The sequence below is a fragment of the Thalassophryne amazonica genome, chromosome 4 (genome assembly GCF_902500255.1).
Source record: "Thalassophryne amazonica chromosome 4, fThaAma1.1, whole genome shotgun sequence".
In the NCBI taxonomy this organism is placed as follows: domain Eukaryota; kingdom Metazoa; phylum Chordata; class Actinopteri; order Batrachoidiformes; family Batrachoididae; genus Thalassophryne; species Thalassophryne amazonica.
This window is the reverse complement of record NC_047106.1, coordinates 131,014,845-131,039,918: the sequence shown is the minus strand read 5'-3', so window position 1 is coordinate 131,039,918 and position 25,074 is coordinate 131,014,845. Positions and strand designations below refer to the sequence as shown.

General features: G+C 39.7%; 1 long non-coding RNA gene across 1 annotated transcript; it reads right to left on the bottom strand.

Annotated features, from left to right (window-relative positions):
* Positions 1-786: 786 nt before the first annotated feature.
* LOC117508744 lies at positions 787-24,314 on the bottom strand. The gene is made up of 3 exons (XR_004560185.1): positions 24,273-24,314; positions 911-1,005; positions 787-810 (listed from the first exon to the last, which is right to left on the bottom strand). It is a non-coding gene; the product is annotated as an uncharacterized LOC117508744 (long non-coding RNA).
* Between the last annotated feature and the right edge of the window lie 760 nt (positions 24,315-25,074).

Below are 25,074 nucleotides of genomic sequence, written 5' to 3'. Positions count from 1 at the left end.
TGGAGTGGCATTTCACATGAAAAGAATGGACTTCGGTCTTTAGGAAAATGTGCCTATGTCCTGCCAACCAACACTCAGACACTTCTGGTGAACATTCGAAACAAGGCTGCTGGCATTCTGAATTCAATCCATGAACATAGGTTTGAGTTCCGAGTGGTCAATGTACGGCTCCAGCTGCACGTACAAACAGCAGTCACCTGTTAACACATTTTTCTTTCACTCGGGGGAAGATGGCATGCTGTGAACACGTCCTTTGGTACACCTGACATTTTCATAAAACCTCACATGAATCCACCTAAAGCCAACGTAATGTAAAGCCACCACTCCATCCATTCTGTGTCGGCATTTAGATGTGCATTTCTTTAACCCCGTTTAAAGCAAACTGTGCAGTTTGGAAGAGGCTTTTGTTAAGACAAATGGTAACCAGTTTATGCAGAGAAGGGACAAACACAGGGCCAGAAACTGATGACTGACAGAGGGGGCGCTTGTCAGTTAAATGTGGTAATCCTTTGGGTACAGCCATCATTTAAAAAAAAAACAAAAAAAACAAAAAAAAACTTAAGTTTTGGAGTTCATGGTTTTCCCGAGGGGAACCTGAAAAGCTACTCGACAGCGTCAGGCCTCGTGGCCACATAGACAAAGACGACAATGAGCAGCACCACAACAGCCAGTGTGGGCAGGACGACTGTCGCTATCTGCTGCCGCGCCTCCTGCATTGCCTGTTTGCGCTCCTTCTTGTCCTTGGATGTTTCTTTCTTGGGTTTGCCTTTGAGCTGCCTCATTTTGTTTTTCTGCGGTTCTCACAGGAATCTGCGACAGACGAGAGAAACACAAAACTGAGTGTTGCACACACACACGCGAAGCACACAAAGTTTAATCATAACACCAATGTTGTTGCAGGTGTGCCGACCTCAGGCTGCGGCTCCCTTTATGGAGTATCGGGTAGAATCAGCAGGAACCTTCTCGTCTGTGTCGTCAAACCTATGGAGTGGCCGCCAACCTGAACTGTTAAATACAAGCAGATATTTTTAAGATCATTTGGAGCAGAAAAACAGCCTAACAACAAAATATCAGGATGGAATAATTAGCAGTACTAACAAACACCCAACTGAAAAACTTTAATGACCATTTTGAGTTACAAAATTTTGGCGTTTTGATATTGTCTGATATATCCCCAGAAATCAGTGAAAACAACTTCCAGTGAATATGAGGTATTAACACTTGGTACATTATTACTGGACACTGTGAAAATACTGGAACAACAAACTCTGTTCATTTATTTTTCTTTGGGGGAAATCAATACTCATAGATATGAGGTATTAATTCATGGCAAATCCAACACTGGCTCTGGGAGCAGCAATGGTCTCGACAATAAACTCAACACCTACACAAACACAAATTACTCATGCTTTCTGGGAGAAAACAAAGACTGAAAAGTTTGTAAGACGTACAAATTTACTGCCATTTGAACTCTTTCTTTGGAATTTGAGCATTGAGAAGTTGGCGTATGTGTTCCAGAAGAGGATCATCCTGATACATTGTGAGTTTGGTCCAATTTTTGCAAAGTTCCTCAAAATTTAGATGTATTTTAAATGTACATTCATCTGAATTCCTCCTTCGTCAGTTTGACTTTTGTTAGGCTCATACCATTCAAAATACACAGTAGAATGCTGTTTTTCATATTCCAGCATAGAATTGCAGCCCCCCCCCCCCCCCAAAGACAAACAGAAAGAGTAGACAGAATAATAACAAACAACAACAAAACCATTAACAGCGACAAAAAAAAAAAAAAAAAACTAGAGACATTCGTCATGAAATGACCCACGCGCAGTACTATTTTCCATGTAAAGTGCAGTAATATGTACATGTGTGGGGTAGGTATTTGGTTGAACCCTTATGTGTTTGATGTAAACTGGGATACACAGGAAAAATTGGAGATTGGCATTATATTTATTTAGAGGATGTGGCCAACAGTGACAATAAAAAGTCGGTAGCCTTCGAACAAATGCAACTATTGGTAAATTTTAAAAAGTAGGTCAAGGTCACCAGCCTTCGAACCCATGCGAAGTACTCCACCAAGGCATATACCCATCAAATATGACGTCTCTGCGAGCAATGGGTGCTGAGGTACATTGACTGCAGCGAACAAATTTCAGGCGAAGGATTTGACAGTTGTGACCACTGTTGACAGTGAAAAGTAGGTCAAGGTCACCACCCTTCGAACCAATGCGAAGTACTCCTCCAAGGCATGTACCCACTATATATTTAGTGTCTGTGAGCAATAGGTGCCGAGCTACGTTGCAGCGAAGGATTGGACAGTTGTGTCCATTGGTGACCTTGAAAAGTAGGTCAAGGTCACCGGCCTTCGAACCCATGTGAAGTACTCCTCCAAGGCATGTACCCACCAAATATGAAGTTTCTGCGAGCAATAGGTGCCGAGCTACATTGTGGCGAACAAATTTCAGGTGAAGGATTTGACAGTTGTGACCACTGGTGACCTTTAAATGTAGGTCAAGGTCACCGGCCTTCGAATCCATGCGAAGTACTCCTCCAAGGTATGTACCCACTATATATGTAGTTTCTGCGAGCAATAGGTGCCGAGCTACGTTGCGGCGAAGGATTGGACAGTTGTGACCATTGGTGACCTTAAAAAGTAGGTCAAGGTCACTGGCCTTCGAACCCACATGAAGTACTCCTCCAAGGCATATACCCACCAAATATGAAGTTTCTGCAAGCAATAGGTGCCGAGGTACGTTGCAGCGAACAAATTTCAGACAGACAGACAGATGGAGGGACACCCCGGATGCTATATGCACCTGGCTCTTTGCTGTATTGCGCTCTGTGCCGGTCGCAGTTCTGCGCGCAACTCCAGTGACACTGGCTTTGGCAATTAAAATCTGCTTATGAGCCAATTCTCACCATTTGCAAGTAAATCCTTGCTTTCCTTGAAGACACGCTCATGTCGAATTGCACTATTTGCAAGGTCCTCTTTGTTAATGCTACTTTACGCATCACTTTGCGCATGCATTTATTTATTTATGCATTTATGTCCACCCATATAATTGCAAACATGTGGGTGCGATAATTGCTCATCAGTGTGTCTCTGTAGAAAAGTGCGTACGCCAGCCAGGATTTCTGTGTGACGCACCGCACATTTCCACAGTCATTTTACTTTTGATACATCTGAATGTTGGTGTGGAGATGGACGTACGCCATGTTTTTGTGCATACGCACGCTTTGTTCATGAGGCCCTTGGACAGTTGCTCAGTGATCCAAAGCCCCCTTTTCAGATTAAATCAGTGGTCTCCAAACTATTCCAGAAAGGGCCGAGAGGGTGCAGGTTTTCTTTGCAGCCACTGATTCCAGCAGGTAATTTCACTGATGAACTCATCCCACCTGCTCCAAGATGTTAATCAGTGAAATCACCTGCTGAAGTCAGTGGCTACAAAGAAAACCTGCACCCTCTCTGCCCTTTCTGGAATAGTTTGGAGACCACTGGATTAAATAAAACTTTGCATTTCATTTGGAAATCAAGGTCCCAGAGCCTGGAGTAAGACTGGAGAGGCACAGAATCCACGTTGCTTGAAGTCCCATGTGAAGTTTCCACACTCAGTGATGATTTGGGTGACGTCATCTGCTGGTGTTGTTCCTCATGTACCAGAAGATTTTACAGCAGTTCATGCTTCCATCTACTGACAAGCTTGCTGGAGATGCTGATTTCCTTTTCCACCAGGACCTGGCACCTGCTCACAGTGCAAAAACTACTCAGAATTGCTTTGCTGACCGTGGTAATACTGTTCTTGATTAACTCATACACAAACTACGAGGTACTGTCTATGGGGCAATGTCAAGAGGAAGACGAGAGACAGCAGACCCAACAATACAGATGTGCTGAAGGTCACTATCAGAGCAGCCAGGGCTTTCATGACACCTCAGCAGGTCCACAGGCTGGTCGCCTCCACGCCACACTGATGCAGTAATTCATTCACAATAAACCACAACCCGCCACTGAGTGCGCAAATCAGGATGCTTTTTAAAAGTTCGATGTTTTAGCCATATTAACCCATGTATTTATTTTTTGACTGATCTTAGGAAATATTCTAATATTTTGAGATACACCTTCTCATTTTTTGGAGGTAGTGGCCAAAATGATCAAAAATAAAATATGCTTGAAATACTCGTATTTAAGTTTTATGTCATGGCAGTCCCTCTGTGATGAAGAAGATGGTTCCGGACAGGACGGTGGACATGGAAATGACTGAACAGGCCCAGTCTTGACGCGCACTGTTTCTGACAGACGCTGCACCTGTTTTCTGCAGGAAGCAACTGTTGGTGAGGCTCTTGCTCTCTCTCTCCCTCTTCTTTCTAATCTTCTTTTCTGTGTTCTTTATCTGCATTCTATCGAAGACTTCCACCCCTGTTTGGATCATTGCTCACCAGCTGGCTTCGTGCATTGTTGTTCTTCCCAGGTCTTCCAGTCGATGGAGCAGCTCTTAAAGTTGTGTTTCAGGAGGTGTTTCTACTGTTCTCCTCTGGACAGCTTCCTTTGCTCAACTAGGAAAAGAAGATCTGTTTGGAAAGTTGGCCGTCATCCATCCTAATGATGTGACCCACCCACCGAAGCTGGTTCTTGAGGATTTTGCACTCAATGCTCTGGAGCTTGGCTTCAACCAGGATATTGATGTGGGTACGGTAGAAAATCCCTGTCTAGATCTGTGCTGGATCAGCTGTGGTGACCCTGTACAAACAGGAGCAGCCACAAGGCAAACAACTAATGTGAAATTCCAGATGTAATGCAAACATGAAAAGAAATGAACACTGACTGGTGCTGGGCTGAGCAGACAGCCAGTCAGAGTGCACCACTTGTAAAATCACGTGCAACTTTTGAACCAATGGACGACACAAAAAGTAAAAATAACATTTAATATTTTATAGAAATAAATCACTAATTGTTATGTAAACAAGTTCAAGGTTATGAATATTATTTTTTCAAAATAGTAGAATGCTGGTTGTGAATATTGTGGGTCTGGTGGACCAGCGAATTTTGTATGTTATAATCGTAATCCGTTTTATGTATGTAACAGATTAGTTACAGTCAGGAGGCACTGAACAATCTATGAGGAATCCTGAATCCGGACCTGCCTCATTTAATGGCCGGCTGGAGATTATATGCATTAAAACGATTACATTTGGATGACTCACTCTTTTTCTAAGTTCACTGCGGATTGGCACCTTAAAAATCGTAAAGCCTGATTTATGCTTCTGCAACTCTGTAATTCTGTGGCCATGCAATGACATCGATGTGTGTGTTAACCTAAAAAGTTCTCCGTTGCGGCTTTATGCAATTTGCTGCAGGAATGGTGGCTTTTTCAGGATAAATTTGGGTCCTTCCGTGTGAAATCATCGGGTGCCTCCCAGGTCACCAACTCAGATTCTCAAGATTTTTTTTTTTTTTTTTTGCAAGTAACTACATATGTCTGATGAACACATGCAAAATATTTCTGCTTAATTCCAAGTAGTTTTTTAGATATAATTATTTTTAATAAGGGTGCCCACAATCCTTTTTTTCACTCACAAACACATTTTGAGCTTTTTTTTTTTTTTTTTTTTTTTTTTAAAAGGCATTATCTCAGCTTAAAATGCAGATATAAAGCTCAAATTTGGAATACACCCTATTTGGGCACCCCAGATACAGTAGTAAATTTCAAAAATGGGATACAGAGGTAATTTTTCATTCTGTAGCATCACAAAAATGGCAGTTTGTCCATTCTCGCAAAAATGTACAAAATTTCAAAGAGGTATACTAAAGAAGGGATTCAATTGATAATCTTCATATTGCAGAATACACACATCTGGGGTACTTAGTTATATGTGTGCAAAACGTTGTGATCATAACTTGGAGGGTTTTTGAAAAACTGACTCTTGATAATAGAACATGATCGTAGAATGTCAAAAATAGGCCTCTAGTCTCTGTATGATTTGAATTACTGACTCTTGAAAATAGAACATGATCGTAGAATGTCAAAAATAGGCCTCTAGTCTCTGTATGATTTGACCATGTGGGCAAGTGCTCAGCCACTTCATAATTTTTTTGTGGAGAGCATATTGATATACCACCGTCATGTCAATTTTTTTTTTTATCTAGCTCAAATGCCTTCAAAGTGAAAAATATTGCAAAGTAGGGTACTGTAACATGGCGCAAACCAATTTTGAACCTGCATTTGCATATTCAGAAAGCAATATGTCAGCTCTGAATGGAAGCATAAAGCTCAAATTGGGTATTTACAATATTTGGCACCCCAAAATAATGGGTCAACTTTGAAAGACACATTACTGAGCTTATTTTTTCTTTCATGGCATCATAAAATTAGCAATTCAGCCATCAACGCAATTTTGTTACATAGTTTTGAAGAGATGTACTCAGAGAGTAAATTGATATTTCAGAATTTACTTTCTAAGTAAAATATACAACCCCAATTCCAATGAAGTTGGGACATTGTGTAAAATGTAAATTAAAAACAGAATGCAATGATTTGCAAATCCTCTTCAACCTATATTCAATAGAATACACCACAAAGACAAGATATTTAATGTTCAAACTAATTAACTTTATTGTTTTTATGCAAATATTGGCTCATTTTTTAATGGATGCCTGCAACACATTTCAAAAAAGCTGGGACAGTGGTATGTTTCCCACTGTGTTACATCACCTTTCCTTCTAACAACACTCAATAAGCGTTTGGGAACTGAGGACACTAACTGTTGAAGCTTTGTAGGTGGAATTCTTTCCCATTCTTGCTTGATGTACGACTTCAGTTGTTCAGTAGTCCGGGGTCTCCGTTGTCGTATTTTGTGCTTCATAATGCGCCACACATTTTCATTGGGCGACAGGTCTGGACTGCAGACAGACCAGTCTAGTACCAGCACTCTTTTACTACGAAGCCAAGCTGTTGTAACACGTGCAGAATGTGGCTTGGCATTGTCTTGTTGAAATAAGAAGGGACATCCCTGAAAAAGACATTGCTTGGATTGCAGCATGTGTTGCTCCAAAACCTGGATGTACCTTTCAGCACTGATGGTGCCAAAACAGATGTGCAAGTTGTCCATGACATGGGCACTAACACACCCTCATACCATCACAGATGCTGGCTTTTGAATGTAGCATTGGTAATAATCTGGATGGTCTTTGTCCTCTTTTGTCTGGAGGTCTCGATGTCCATGATTTCCAAAAACAATTTGAAATGTGGACTCATCAGACCACTGCACACTTTTCCACTTTGCGTCTGTCCATTTCAAATGAGCTCGGGCCCAGAGAAGGCGGCGGCATTTCTGGATGTTGTTGATGTATGGCTTTCGCTTTGCATGGTAGACTTTTAACTTGCACTTGTAGATGTAGCGACAAACTGTGTTAACTGACAATGGTTTTCTGAAGTGTTCCTGAGCCCACGCGGTAAGATCCTTTACACAATGTCGGTTTTTAATGCAGTGCCGCCTGAGGGATTGAAGGTCACAGGCATTCAATGTTGGTTTTCGGCCTTGCTGCTTACGTGTAGAAAATTCTCCAGATTCTCTGAATCTTCTGATTATATTATGGACTGTAGATGATGGAATCCCTAAATTCCTTGCAACTGAACGTTGAGAAACATTATTCTTAAACTGTTGGACTATTTTTTCACGCAGTTCACAAAGTGGTGATCCTCGCCCTATCTTTGCTTGTGAATGGCTGAGACTTTTGGGGATGCCCCTTTGACACTCACAATTAGTGTCCTCAGTTCCCAAACACTTACTGAGTGTTGTTAGAAGGAAAAGTGATGTAACACAGTGGTAAACATACCACTGTCCCAACTTTTTTGAAACGTGTTGCAGGCATCCATTTCAAAATGAGCAAATATTTGCACAAAAACAATAAGGTTTATCAGTTTGAACATTAAATATCTTGTCTTTGTGGTGTATTCAATTGAATATAGGTTGAAAAGGATTTGTAAATCATTGTATTCTGTTTTTATTTACATTTCACACAATGTCCCAACTTCATTGGACTTGGGGTTGTAATAATGCATAACAACTGCATAAGCTGTAATTAATTACTCCAAACAAAGCAATACATGCACTCCTCACTGATACAATATATACACTGGAAAGTGAACAGGTGACTCCAATATCTTTATGTGCAGCAGCTGATTACATCATCAGCCACATTTAAAACAATAAGCAGTTACTCTTGATATCAGATCTATTTTAAACTGTAGTGACTCATGATCAGCTTGTCTAAAATTGTTAGAACAACAATTCCCTTGCCCTATTAATGCCTATGATAAAAATGAACAGATTAAGAAAAGTACATATTGTCTTAGTTGTTTTAGCTACTGAACTAAGCACTATTAATATAATACTAGACTAAGGATACACTTTACTGCACCATGCAAGATTTCACCTGCTTTGCGAGAGAAACCCCATCCTTATAAATATATTTTACTTTGAGAAAGTAAATTCTGAAATATCAAAATTATCTCTCAATTTACTCTCGGAGTACAGCTCTTTAAAACTTTGTAACAAAATTGCGTTGATGACTGAACTGCTAATTTTATGATACCATGAAAGTTGATCCATTATTTTGGTGTGCAAAATATTGTAAATACCAAATTTGAGCTTTATGCTTCCATTCAGAGCTGATATATTCCTTTCTGAATATGCAAATAAAATAGGTTAAAAATTGGTTTGAGTCATGTTACGGTACCCTACTTTGCAAATTCTTTTTACTATGAAGCCATTTGAGCTAGATAAGATTTTAGAAGATAGATTTTTTTTTTTTTTTTTACATAAAGTTGGTATGTCAATATGATCTCCAGAAAAAAAATATTAATTGGCTGAGCACTTGCCCACATGTGCAAATCATGAAGAGACTGGAGGCCTATTTTTGACATTCTACGATCATGTTCAATTTTCAAGAGTCAATAATTCAAAACCCCTTCAAGTTATGACCACAATGTTTTACACATAACTAGTACCCCAGATATGTGTATTCTACAATATGAAGATTATCCATTGAATCCCTTCTTTAGTACAGCTCTTTGATTTTTTGTATTTTTTTGCGAGAATGGACAAACTGCCATTTTTGTGATGCTACAGAATGAAAATTAGCTCTGTATCCCATTTTTGAAATTTACTACTGTATCTGGGGTGCCCAAATAGGGTGTATTCCAAATCTGAGCTTAATATCTATATATTTAGCTGGGATAATGCCTTTTAAAAATGGGGTGAAAAAGCTCGGAATGCATTTGCGAAATGTAAAATAGGATTGTGGGTACCCCGACTAAAAACAGTTATATCTAAAAACTACTTGGAATTAAGCAGAAATATTTTGTATGTGTTCATCAGACATATGTGGGTACTTCTAAAAAACAAAAAAACAACAAAAAAAAACATGACAATCCAAGTCGGTGACCCGGGAAGATTTTGGAAAATCTGATTTCACACGGAATGACCCACTTGTCCCTCAACAACCTTCTTTATACAATCATCAACCTCCAAACCAATGACACAGTAATGTACAATTCCCTCCATGAATTACGGGTCATTTGAGCGTCTTTTTCTGACTCCATGTTGTAAAATTGATCATATTTGCGGACTTTTCTGCCAAACATATTTGATCCATGATCGAAATGTAATCAGCGGGCGCACTACAAAAACTTAAAATATGATGGGAGAGGAAGGAGTGTAAATGTAAAAGTGACAAATCACAGCCTTTTGTGGTCTCCAATTTAGTAGGTTGCACAGGTTTTGAAAGATCTTTGGTTCACCACGCCCAGGGATATGTGTGAAACATAGCACCATATTACAGTGCAGACAGGAAGCAGCATTTTGTTAATAATCACTGGCACTGAATTACGCCCTGTCTCGTTTCAGTACGGTTTGAAAAAAATAAACAGCCAGTCTTTTAATCATGGAAATATGGTGCCCGCTTTCCCCGAATCAGTGAGTGTCAGTGCTGAATTTCATTTTGTACCTCTGTTACTGGGCATGCCCAGACTGCTCTGTCCGGTACATGCGAGGAGTTTTTAATGGAAATACATTGCGATCGGACAGGATGTTTTGTCCCATGTGAGCGAAAATCCATTATTCAAAATCTGTTGTATATGGTGTTTATTACATGGAAAACCATACAAAAGCAATGGGATTTTTACTTTTATCCGGTGAGTGTGAATATCTAGAGGGATCTCTATATATGTTTTTATTTAAAAAGGTAAGTTATAATTTAAGTCAGGGCAAAAAATGCCTTACATCATTTACTGTTTTAAGCCATCAGTGTTTTTATGCTTTGGTATCACATCCAAAGCTCAACAATTATGTATTTGCAGGTTGAGAGACACTTTTGGACTAAGCTGTACATGGAATATGATGGTCTGCATGCAGCTCTCTCTTTTAATGGACCAGGAAGGACTAGTACTGTTATAATGTCATTTGTTAACAAACATCCATTCCTACATTTAAGGCCTGTAACACATTGCAAAATAAATAAATTAATAAATATTCTAAATATAAGGATTAAAACAACAATTTTACAGACAGGTTTCTTGAGACAACTCAAGGGATGGGCACACAAACATTTATATCAATCACTAAGAAATACAAACAGTATGTATGATACCATATGTAAATTCTGTGTCTTATACAGTGCCCTCCAAAAGTATTGGGGCCCTTGGTATCTCTCTCTCACACACACACACACACACACACACACACACACACACACACACACACACACACACACACACACACACACACACACACACACACACACACACACACACACACACACACACACACACACACACACACACACTTTAGTTTATGCTGTTTCAAATACAAAAACTAAATCAGGCTTCTCAATATAAAAATCTCTAAAATTATCTTCCTTAAACTCAAACTCAAAGCAAATCTCTACAACTTGATATAAATTAATTAGAAATACAAAAAGCCAAGATGATGGGTTGCATGGAACACTTTGGTATAATACCTGTAATCAGTTTCTTAAAAATAAGACCTGAAAGTTCAGCAACATTTTGCCAGAAGGTACATCCTAGATGCAGGCCTAGATTTGATGTTTTGGTGAAAGAAAATCCTCTTCTATACCACTTCACCATGAAGCTGTATAACTGGTGATACAAAATGCAAAACATGCACTATGCATAATTTCTCCAATCACACCCACATAAGCCTATAACTTCTTCTGGGTTGTCTAGGTGGCTTTCCTCACTCTTTTCCTTCTTGCACAATCACTCAGTTTTTGAGAACTGTCTACTCCACACAGATTTACCACAGAGTGCCATACTGTTTGTATTTCTTAATAACTGATGTAAATAAAGTCCAAGACATATTCAGTGACTTGGAAATGTTCATGTATCCATCCCCTGACTTGTCTGAAGAAAACTGGTATTAATCTAATTATTTACAGGTATTACACCAAAGGTCCCATTACTTACGCAACCCACCATTTTGGCTTTTATATTTTTAAGCAGGAGCTTGCCAACCTCTCAGGAGTGTGCCAGTCAACCTTGAGCTGAGCCATGCCAGCTGTGTGGAATGCAATCATCTGAATGTCACCCAGTTACATCAGTGTGTGCGAGCTGCACTGAGCCCACAGCATTTACACACACACACACACACACACACACGCACGCACGCTCCCACTAACTTCATTTCCGTTTCATGTTTATTCCATTTGACAGGGTACCAAATAAACTATCCCTGCATGTCTCCATGTCATTTCCAGTCCTCTGTAGCTCACACTATTTCTTTTCTGTGTTCATGTGGAATTATCGGACAGGGGAATCCCACATCCCAGGGCCTATTTACATGAATTTGCATATTTAAATAGGGTGTTGGAGAGGGAAGTGTTTGGGACGTATTAGGGATGCACGGATACCACTTTTTCACAGACTGAGTACAAGTACTTACATTTGGGTACTCCTCGATACCGAATACCGATACGAATATACAGTTTTATGATGACTTAGAAAACATGTTTTATTCATCAGCTGTTCCTTACTTTTTGACTATAACTGCTACCAATATCATTAGCTTTGTTTTTATTTACAAACATTTCACTTAAATCATGTAACATGACTTTCTGACTGCAACAAATTGTCCTTCAACATTAACAAATATGACACTGCCAGACATCTCACTGAAATGTAACGTGTGGGCCACATATCGGGCCAATACCCGACACTGGTATCTGCATCGGTGCATCCCTAGTACGTATGCATGTGCACTCAATTCCACGTTCAGTGGGATGTACTAACGGAACATGCTTGGATCCATGCGTACACATTATACATAAACATAAGTAGGGAAAAAGAGTTGAATATCACAATTTCCAAAGAGGAATGGTATCACATGTGTGTAAAACTTCTTTCACACCGGTTGAAATGTAGAGTTGCGCATTGTGGCATATCTACTACATTCAGCTATGCAGCTCTACGCAGCTCAGCACCGTGTTTTTGCTCCCCAGCGCAGTAGTAAGCAGAAGAAATTAAACATGTTTCATTTTTTCTGCGTAGAGCACTGGACGATTAAAGCACACCATTTTAAGCAAGTCTGCGGTTCTGCTTGTAAGTCTGTGCTACACTGAGCTACTGCATACAAATCTACACAGCTGTACACTGTAAACTGAGTCGGTGGCTCCAAACATTGCATGGTAGAAACAGAAGCCGATTTGGGAGCGCTGCTGTAAGGAGCACGATCACCCTCTTTGCCATGGCGCTGCTAAGTGCCGACACAATCCTGATGGCTATGTATTTGTTCACAGCAGTGAGGCTTTACAGGAGCATGATCACCTTTGTTGTCTTGGTGCTGCTGAGGGTGATCTCTCAGAGCAAACTGCACCTCGGTTTGTGCAAACCAGGCAGCAGTTTACAGAGGCGTGATTTCAAGTATGAAAAGGTTTCAGATTCGCATGTGAACAGGTTTGATCCACGCAGCGTGTGATCCAACGTGCGCGAGTCTATGATAAATGATTCACACAGCCTGGCATGTGTGCATGAGCTGGCAGGGATCCATCCGTTAAAATGCACATCAGAAAATATGGTTCCATTCTTTCAATTCATAAAATGGGTTTCTTTCCAAATCCAGAGAACACAAAAACATGTCTCGAAAAAAAGAGCAGACAGAGAGACAGCGTGTGCGCTCTCTCTCTCCATACGCAGGAAAAACGCCGAGTACTTGTGCATTTCACGTGTACTCTAAACGCAACAAAATGCTACTCTACGTTTGTGCCGGTGTGAAAGTGGCTTAACTCAACAGACATCCACAAACTCACTTACATGGAGAGAATTTAATTGGAAACATTTAACACATTTTTTATTACGCCAAATTTAAAAAGCAAGCAATTATTAAAACAACAAACATGCTGGAGGAAATGTGGTCAAATAAATGCAAACCATACACATATCTTCTGTTGTTGCCCCAAAATACAACCGTTTTGGGATAATGTGAACACTGTAATAAATGGTGTGATTTGATATAGGATCACCAAGGAGTGCTTCACCCTGTATTTGGGAAATACAGGTAAAGTTGTACTGAAAGAGGACAATCATCTGGTAAAAATTTGTCTCACGGCTGGCAGGAAGGACATAAGAAAGTGGCTTGTTTCAGACCCACCGAGACAAAAAGAATGGTTAGATATAATACAGGAAATGTGTGTGATGGGAAAAATGACTTATTGTTTAAGATTTTAAAAAGAGGATTTTAATAGGAAATGGAGCAAATGCATAAGTTCTACAAACAGGACATTAACACTTACAACCCCAATTCCAATGAAGTTGGGGCCTTGAGTGAAATGTAAATAAAACAGAAAACAATGATTTGCAAATCCTCTTCAACCTATATTCAATTGAATACACCACAAAGACAAGATATTTAATGTTCAAACTGATAAACTTTATTGTTTTTGTGTAAATATTTGCTCATTTTGAAATGGATGCCTGCAACACATTTCAAAAAAGCTGGGACAGGGGCAACAAAAGACTGGGAAAGTTGATGAATGCTCAAACAACACCAGTTTGGAATATTCCACAGGTGAACAGGTTATTTGAAACAGGTGAGTGTCATGATTGGGTATAAAAGGAGCATCCTCAAAAGGCTCAGCCATTCACAAGCAAAGATGGGGGCGAGGATCACCACTTTGTGAACAACTGCGTGAAAAAAATAGTCCAACAATTTAAGAACAATGTTTCTCAATGTTCCATTGCAAGGAATTTAGGGATTCCATCATCTAGAGTCCATAAAATAATCATAAGATTCAGAGAATCGGGCCGAAAACCAACACTGAATGCCCGTGACCTTTGATCCCTCATGCAGCACTGCATTAAAAACCGACATCATTGTGTAAAGGATCTTACTGCGTGGGCTCAGGAACACTTCAGAAAACCATTGTCAGTTAACACAGTTTGTCGCTACATCTACAAGTGCAAGTTAAAACTCTACCATGCAAAGCGAAAGTCATACATCAACAACATAAAGATACGGCGCCACCCTCTCTGGGCCTGAGCTCATTTGAAATGGACAGACGCAAAGTGGTAAAAGTGTGCAGTGGTCTGACGAGTCCACATTTCAAATTGTTTTTGGGAATCATGGACATCGTGTCCTCCGGACAAAAGAAGAAAAAGATCATCCAGATTGCTACCAGCGCAAAGTTCAAAAGGCAGCATCTGTGATGTATGGGGGTGTGTTAGTGCCCATGACATGGGCAAATTACACATCTGTGATGGCACCATCAATGCTGAAAGGTACATCCAGATTTTGGAGCAACACATGCTGCCATCCAAGCAACGTCTTTTACAGGGACGTCCCTGTTTATTTCAGCAAGACAATGCCAAGCCACATTCTGCACGTGTTACAACAGCGTGGCTTTGTAGTAAAAGAGTGCGGGTACTAGACTGGCCTGCCTGCAGTCCAGACCTGTCGCCCATTGAAAATGTGTGGCACAATATGAAGCACAAAATACGACAACGGAGACCCCGGACTGTTGAACAACTGAAGTCGTACATCAAGCAAGAATGGGAAAGAATTCCACCTACAAAGCTTCAACAATTAGTGTCCTCAGTTCCCAAATGCTTATTGAGTGTTGTTAGAAGGAAAGGTGATGTAACACAGTGGGAAACATACCACTGTCCCAGCTTTTTTGAAATGTGTTGCAGGCATCCATTTCAAAATGAGCAAATATTTGCACAAAAACAATAAAGTTTATTAGTTTGAACATTAAATATCTTGTCAAATGAATATAGGTTGAAGAGGATTTGCAAATCGTATTGTTTTTATTTACATTTTACACAACGTCCCAACTTAATTGGAATTAGGGTTGTAAATGATTGTTTTTCCCTCTCTCTTATCTAAATGAAAATGTTAACTGAAACTGTAACATCCGCCCCCCACCCCCACACTTTCTTTGTGAGCTGATCCCATACTATTTGATTGTTATTCTGTGTTCATGCATATTTGTGAAAAATGAAATAAAAACCAAAGTTAAAAAAAAAGTGCCTCAATCACTCTCATTTATGATAATGAGGTACACGCTGTCACGCTCAATGAATAAACGAAGTCTGATCTGCATCTGATCTGTATTGCAGATTTAGCGGAATATTGAAATGCCCTTTTTAATCTATATATTTTGTATTATTTTTAGCTTATGAAAAGCCACTTCTAACAGGACTTTGACCTTGAAAATGTTTCCAAGGTAAAAATTTGTGGAACTGGAAACTTGTGTTGGTGGAGGTTTGCCCTCTAGGAGCGCAGTGCTCTAGTTGATTGAAGTCTAAGACAGAATCAGTGACTTGAAATGTTCATGTATCATCCACTGACTTGTCTCAAGAAAAGCGGCTGTAAAAATTATGATTTAACCCTTATATTGAGAATAAACTGCCACTGTGTGACCTTTTTGGGGGGGGATGTGTTGCAGGCCCTAAACGCAGCATGGGATGTATATATACCGTCCCAATTTTTTCCAATTTCAGGTTGTATTAATGAATTTGCAAATTGTTTAATTTAATGTGTTCTTTGTTTGTAGGATAAATTTAAAAAGTAAGGCCAGACTTTCTGTTTTATTTTTACAATTAATCTGTTGTCAACTTGTCAATAATGTTGTATTAACCCCCCACCCCCTGACCCCACACAAATGCTGCCACCCTAAACAATGGACCTGAACTGACAAGACCACAGTGACAGTCAAGAAACCACAAGAGCAGCTCCACTTCCTGAAGATGCTAAAGACAAATGACCTGCAAGAGAAGCTGCTGGTCTCCTTTCACCGCTCTTCAATTGAAAGAACATGTTGACGTACTGCATCCTTGTACTGTATGCTAACTGCACTGCACTTCAGAGGTATCATTAACACCCCAGAGGATCATCAGATGCCCGCTGCCCTCACTGGAGGACTCATTCAAATCCCGCTGCCTCAGGAGCATGTAATATTCTTAAAGAACCCTCCCACCTGGGACATCAACTGTTTGACCTGGTGCCCTCTGGCAGATGCTACCGGGCCATCAAAGCACAGACAAACTGACTAAAAACAGTTTCTACCCCACAGCCACACACAAAATGAACTCACACAAACACACATTCGTAATTGTGGCATGCAGTGCATCCAGAAAGTGTTCACCACGCTTCATTTTTTCCCACATATTGCTATTTTAAAGCCTTATTCCAAAACGGAGTAAAGTCACAACACCTCATAATGACATGAAGAAAGTTTTTTCTATTTTTGCAAAATCATTAAAAATAATATGAATAAAAAAACAACAATAATTCACATGTACATATTCACACCCTTTGCTCAATACTTTGTTGATGCACCTTTGGCAGCAATTACAGCCTCAAGTCTTCTTGAATATGTTGCCACAACCTTGGTGCACCTATCTTTGGGCAGTTTTGCCCATTCCTCTTTGCAGCACCTCACAAGCTCCATCAGGTTGGATGGGGAGCGTCAGTTGTCCTGAAACCACTCCTTTGATATCTTGGCTGTGTGCTTAGGGTCACTGTCCTGCTGAAAGATGAACCGTTGCCCCAGGTCTGAGGTCAAGTGTGCTCTGGAGCAGGTTTTCATCCAGGACGTCTCTGTACACTGCTGCATTCATCTTTCCCTCAATCCTGAGTTGGGATGGGTATCGAAAACCGGTTCCTGTTAAAAATCCATAAGAAATGATTCGATGCACCAACATCAACAGACTTTTTGCTTCTTGGTTCACATTATGCCAGAGTGGCCGTTGTTTTTGAAGGTGTGTATCGGGAAAATGATCATTTCTCTATGTTGATTGAGGACCCGCTGTTTCTGAGAAGCAGGTTGCAGAAAAGCGCAGGGTGTGCAATTTCTTCATTAACTCTCAAAACCATTTAAAGATGTCAATCATGAGTCACTTTTGTGCTGATTAAAGTAACTAACCGGGACTCGTCTTGTTGCGGGCAAGAAACGAGAATCGTCCTCCATTCCACACCAGAGGTTTTATTCGTTCCTCATTAACTTTTCATGGGGCAGCGCACACGATGGTTCTCTGACGTGAGCTGGACTCGCTTCACTGTTCTTAAACTGAAGTTACTGTCCATCATGTAAAGGAAACAATAATAATATTCTCTGTTTTGTGGGATTAACTGCACAGCTCGAAACGCTGTGCGGCCCTCTGCCAAGTAAAGTTGGCAAGACAGATTTTGGTTGGAATTATTAACTTAAAAGTGAATTGCCATTTTAAAACAAATGACACCTCCTTCCAACTGTTGGAATATAGACAACAAACTACAAGCGAGCAAAACCATTTTTTTCCTCCCAAAATGAGAGATCCTCCATTCTTTATGAATTACATTGATCTTGAGGTGCGGCGCAGCCATGTGCGAGACTGCAACTCAGAGGCTATGGAGTTAAATTAAGAACTAGAAGCACTCAGAGAGCGCAAACTGATGTCACATGGAATACCCTTTGGCAAAGAGACTTATTCCGCATCATTTCACGCATCTACCTTCATGTTTTAGTTCAGTGGTTAACCCTCAGGGGTCCAAATGCATTTTTTGGACAGTTCACTCGTCTGGCATAAATGTTTTATTATTGCTGTTAACAGCTCTCCCTGCATCCCACAATCAAGTTTTATGTCTCTTTTTTTCAGGACAACCTGTACTTTCAAAATATATATGCTATAGTTGTGTTTTATAAGTGTAATAAAGGTTTACAATCAGAAATAAGAAAGGAAAAAGTAAAGCGGAAAATCATTTTCCACACACATTTATTCACACAGCTACACACAGCAAACCATATTAAACTGTTTTGACACTTTATAAAGGTAATTTGGTAATAAACAATATAAACAATAAACACAAATGCACATTTTGAACAATATATACAAAATGGTCTATGTGTTTTGATGTCTTCATCTCAAAGCAATTTCTGTCTGCTATTAAGCAAAGGTCACATCACAAACTTCTTCTATGAAGCTGACTGTGTATTTGTTCTCTCCTGCTCTAAAAGCAACATTCACACTTCGAGGCTCATTTAGTTTGAGGAGTGGCCCCTCCCCCCTCACTCCATTGATATGGTAAACAGTGCTTTACGACGGAGCAAGAGAGCTTGCCACAGGCTTATCCAGTAACATTCACAGGAAAACTAGTCAAGCAATCCTGATACTCACACACTGTTTGAGAACGTGAGATTGTATGAGAGGCTCTCCGTCTGCTCACTTTCACTTTTGCTGTGCGTAATGGCGCAGGATGCATTGGAGCAGCCAGGGGGCCATTCAAACAGGCCAGCTAGTAACACATCACTCCTAAAAACAATCTTTGGTGTGTCACGTGAGGTGACTCTGCCCTACGATTGGATTTTGGAAAACCATGTGACGGTGAACCAATTCCGATTGGATACTCACATTGCTCACATCATCACACAGCTTCTATGAGGAGTATAAAGATGGTGGACGGTGGCTCAAAAGGCCGCGGAGTTAACTTTTCAGCAAAAAAAAAAAAAAAAAAAAGTAAGTTTCTATCTCGTATCATTAAAAAGTTATTTATAATTTAGTAAAGCTTGGTCTCAGCCGTCGTGTACCACAGCATCGGCCCCAGAGGGTTAAACCCTTAGATCTTCAGCAAATGTATTTATAAAGAGAAACTGCATGAACTACACAAGTTTTTTATTTTCTAATAAGTTTATTCAATGAGGAGAAACAAATGCTAAATTATTGTGTCATAACTTGTGACCCGTCTTCATGAAGTTAGATACAAAAATGTTGAAATTGGCCCTATCCTGCAATGCTAAAGAATCCTTAAAAAAAAATTACTGGATCCGGATTGTGTTCTGGATCATTTTTAAAATTTAATGACTTCTAAGTTAGGCCAAGATACACCCCTGGTAAAAATTTCATTGAAATCAGTTAAGGATTTTTTGAGTAATCCTGCTAACAACCAACCAGCAAACAAACAGACGCAACTGAATACATAACCTCCTTGGCGGAGGTAATAACTTTATTAATCTCGAAGGAAATTGTTTAGTCAGAGTACCGAAACAGTAAACATTGCTTTTTTTTTGTCTCATCCAAAATTTGTCTCATTAATACCTGAAAGAAAATGCTTTTGACAAAAACTATAGATTTTGTTTTTCTATTTATGTCCAGAGATCAAGGATCCAGTGACCATGTACAGATTTTATTTTTATTTATGTCCAGATATCTAGGATCCAGTGACCAATTTCATATTTATTTACTTTAAGACTCAATAAAATGTTGACATAGAAAACACGTAAAGCCTACTTTTAATACATTCACAGGAGGTATTGATAAGGGAATCGATAAAGAATCGGATCCATAAGCAGAATGGTATCAATATCAATAAAATCTTAACAATACCCATCCGTAATCCTGACTAGTCTCCCAGTTTCTGCTGCAACCACCATGCTTCACTGTAGGGATGGTGCCTGGTTTCCTCCAAACATGACACCTGGCATTCACACCAAAGAGTTCAATCTTTGTCTCATCAGAGCAGACAATTTTGTTTCTCATGGTCAGAGTCCTTCAGGTGCCTTTTGGCAAACTCCAGTCGGGCGGCCATGTGCCTTTTACTAAGGAGTGGCTTCCGTACAGGCTTTCCATACAGGCCTGACTGGTGGATTGCTACAGAGATGGTTGTCCTTCTGGAAGGTTCTCCTCTCTCCACAGAGGAATGCTGGAGCTCTGACAGAGTGACCATCTGGTTCTTAGTCACCTCCCTGACTAAGGCCCTTCTTCCCCAATGGCTCAGTTTAGACAGGCGGTCAGATCTAAGAAGAGTCCGTTGACTTCATGCTTGGTTTGTGCTCTGACATGCACTGTCAACTGTGGGACCTTATATGCAGACAGGTGTGTGCGTTTCCAAATCATGTCCAACCAACTGAATTTACCCCAGGTGGACTCCAATTAAGCTGTAGAAACATCTCACAGATGTTCAGTGGAAACAGGATGCATTTGGGCTCAATTTTGAGCTTCATAGCAAAGAATGCGAATGCTTATGTACATGTGATTTCTTAATTTTTTCATTTTTAATAAATTTGCAAAAATCTAAGAAAAAAAGAACTTTCAGATTGTCATTATGGGGTATTGTGTATAAAATTTTGAGGAGAAAAAAATGAATTTCACACATTTTTGAATAAGACTGTAACATAACAAAATGTGGAAAAACTGAAGCGCTTGATGTACCGTACACTGAACCAGGGGTCGAATTAGTACGTGCGCGTGCTAGTTTGTGCACGTATTATTCGAGCAGTGCACGTAATTTTATACTGCACTAGCACTGGTGCAAGTAACTTTATCCAAGATTTAGTAACTATAAGCACCAGCAGAATAAACCAATAAATGAATAAATAAGGAAAAAACTATTTCCAGTGTGTTGTCTTTGTCTTCCCTGCGTTTTATGACTCACACACGGAGCAAGTTGCTGTGCTCTAGTTGTGGAAAGCTGACAAACGTCGCCAGCAGCGCTGTCCCTGGGTTCACAACATCCTCATGAGACATTCCTAATTCGGGGAGTTTCATTATTTGCTGCAGGAGCTGCAGCAAATAACTGGAGCTGCAGGAGCTCCAGTTTGAGGACCTCCTGTCCCGTTCACGAACGCGCATGTACGCAAAGAAAAGAAAAAAAAAAAAAAAAAACTGGCTGCCGCTGCGGTTCCTTGCTCTCTCTCCCCTCAAACTCTGTCATCATTGTGTTATAAACCAGTCACCATTTGTTTTATTATACATCTGTGTAGTTAATAAAATTATCTTCACGGACGATTAGTTCGCGCGCACATGGAAAAAAAAAAACTGTCTTCCGCTGCTCTCCCCTCAAACTCTGTCATAATTGTGTTATAAACCAGTCACCAGTTGTTTTATTATACATCAGTGTAGTTATTAAATAAAATTTTCACTGATGATTAATTTGCGCGCGCACGGAAAAAAAAAAAAACACAACTGGCTGCCGCTGCTGCGGCTCTCCCCTCAAACTCTTCCCAGAGAGGAAGAGTCTGACACATCAGAGGAAGAGTTTTAAGGTTGATATAAGACTGACTTTTGGTTGTGCAAGTAACTTTTTTTGATGCAAGTAATTTTTTTGTTACTAGCACCAGTGCAAGTAGGTTAAAAAATGTATTTGACCCCTGCTTAACTGTTGTATTGTATGTCAGTAATATACTTTAAATCAAATTTAGCAACACATACAAATAAATTACCGAGGACAAAAAAGAAAAAATTAGTGACATACATTTCTAAAGTGGTCCTCTTGAGAACAACAAAAATACAAGATAAATACACAAGTAAAATAACAGGAAATGCAAGAATAAAAACGTTATCAAAATCACAGTTAACACAAAAATAAATTAACACCAAATGTAATAATTAAAAATTTGTTAAATACACATTTATGACTGAGTTTGTAATTTAATCACAAACATGAAAACTGTTTGACTTGTTTTTAAAACATCTCCTGAAGTGACTTAAATTGATATGATCGAGGTAGCTCATTCCACAAACCAATTTACGTATACATAAAAAACTCTTTCCAAACCTCTTTTTACTACACAAGGTGCCACTCTTGTTCTGTCGCTGTGCTGATGATGAATTTAATATTACCCTTGAGGTACTTTGGCGCTCCACCATTTACAATATCGTACATATGATCGTGTTTCTAGCAGCTAGTCTGCTCTGTGTACACCTGATCCTGTCAGATCTCAGAAGCGAAGCAGAGAGGGGCTGTGTTTGTTTCTCCAAGTAAAGCTAGTGTTGCATCAGAAACAGCATCCAGTGTAAAATTCATGCAAAATCCCAATGTGGATTTGTACTGGATCTGCTGTGGCAACAATAAATGAATGAGGGCAGCGAAATGACAAAAGCCAACATTTGATCAAGTGTCTTGACCAGACAATAAGCTGACTATACTAAACTCTTCATATATACTCAAAAACATAAACGCAACACTTTTGGTTTTGCTCCCATTTTGTATGAGATGAACTCAAAGATCTAAAACTTTTTCCACATACACAATATCACCATTTCCCTCAAATATTGTTCACAAACCAGTCGAAATCTGTGATAGTGAGCACTTCTTTGTTGAGATAATCCATCCCACCTCACAGGTGGGCCATACCAAGATGCTGATTAGACACCATGATTAGTGCACAGGTGTGCCTTAGACTGCCCACAATAAAAGGCCACTCTGAAAGGTGCAGTTTTGTTTTATTGGGGGGGGATACCAGTCAGTATCTGGTGTGACCACCATTTGTCTCATGCAGTGCAACACATCTCCTTCGCATCATCTGTGAAGAGAACACCTCTCCAACGTGCCAAATGCCAGCGAATGTGAGCATTTGCCCACTCAAGTCGGTTACGACGACGAACTGGAGTCAGGTCGAGACCCCGATGAGGACGACGAGCATGCAGATGAGCTTCCCTGAGACGTTTCTGACAGTTTGTGCAGAAATTCTTTGGTTATGCAAACCGATTGTTTCAGCAGCTGTCCGAGTGGCTGGTCTCAGACGATCTTGGAGGTGAACATGCTGGATGTGGAGGTCCTGGGCTGGTGTGGTTACACGTGGTCTGCGGTTGTGAGGCTGGTTGGATGTACTGCCAAATTCTCTGAAACGACTTTGGAGACGGCTTATGGTAGAGACATGAACATTCAATACACGAGCAACAGCTCTGGTTGACATTCCTGCTGTCAGCATGCCAACTGCACGCTCCCTCAAATCTTGCGACATCTGTGGCATTGTGCTGTGTGATAAAACTGCACCTTTCAGAGTGGCCTTTTATTGTGGGCAGTCTAAGGCACACCTGTGCACTAATCATGGTGTCTAATCAGCATCTTGATATGGCACACCTGTGAGGTGGGATGGATTATCTCAACAAAGGAGAACTGCTCACTATCACAGATTTAGACTGGTTTGTGAACAATATTTGAGGGAAATGGTGATATTGTGTATGTGGAAAAAGTTTTAGATCTTTGAGTTCATCTCATACAAAATGGGAGCAAAACCAAAAGTGTTGCATTTATATTTTTGTTGAGTGTAGTTACCCTTCCGGGGAGGTCTGATAACCAGTTTTCTGCTCCACCATTTAAATTTTCTGTAAAGAAGCCAAAGTACATAAAGGATCTTACATTTCTACATAATGTGTAGCACAGAGTGGGATGAGACCACTAGATGAAAAAAACTTTATTTCTTTTATTCTGGAACAATAAAGAGTTACCATAAAACCCATAAAAGGAAAGAACCATAAAAAGTTTGAGGAGCTCGAGTTTAATGTTTGAATCCAGGGGAGATTGCCTGATAATTGTTACTTGCCTCTGAACTTTTGATGGTGCCAAGATCAAGCATGATGGTGTCAATGAAAGTTTGCACCAGATGTTGACACAGGACTGATTTGTCCGTCCAGACCGTCTCTTATGGTAATGCGACACTTGAATGACGTGGACTGATAACTCTTCGTTAAAGCTCTTCAACACTTCAACTTTACCGCATGCATCGCCTGTGAAGTCTATTCAAAATAAAGTGTCGTTATACAGTACAGAGCCGGAACAGGTTCACAAAAGACAGAAAATAAAAACAAAATAAGTAGTGGACGAGCGGTCACTTTACACACACCACCAAGTCTCTCCTGTTTTTTCACAACTACCTTCACCCTGGGCGCCAAACGACGAACGCAAAGTTAACTCAAACTGGATTTTTTTTTTCGTTCGCTAATATATATCTTACGAAGTACTTCTGTCATGTGAAAAAAACAAATTTAACACTGACTTACCTCCCAGACGGAATCTAAGTTGTGAACATTCCTTCTTCTTCTTTGAAGTTATTTGCGGTTGGCATTCCAATTTGTTCCATTACTGCCACCAACTGTTTGGGATGTAGAGCTTCAATGCGGACATACTCTGGAGGGAAAACCTCAACATTTTTTTTTTCAAAAATATTTATTTACAACAATGTATAATACACAACAAGTGAGGCAGTAATAAACTTCTCAACAACATTACCAAAGCAGGCCACACAAATAAAAAAATAAAGTGTAATACAACAAAAGAAAAGGAAAAAACCCAATAGTATTCCAATTGTTATACAAGGGGTTATGCATTTGTAGAAAGTTTGCTCAATCAAATTGTTTCATATCTATTTGATTTAACACATTTTAGGGATTTTAGATACATTTCAAATTCTATTAAAAAAAAACTTTGAAGTGGGGGGGGGTGATTTGAGTTGTCTTTGTTTGTGTATAAAGAATTTGGCTAGACAGAGGACTAAGTTGTAACACAGCTCAAAGTAATTATTTTGAAAAAGGGTTCCAAAGGTTACAGTGTCTCTTGAAATGGGGCTTGGGGGTCGTAATTTCACTTTGTATCCAGTCCTGCAAGTGTTTTCAAAACATTTGCGTTTTGATGCCTTCAAAAAAAATATATGGTCCGTTGTTTCTATGTTCATTTCACAAAAAGTACATTTATCGTCATCTATATTAAATCGTCTTCTTAATAAATCTTTAGAAGGGTAAATAGCATTCATAATTTTAAAGTGAGTCTGACTTTTGGTTGAATAGGCATTTTTAAATATAATGT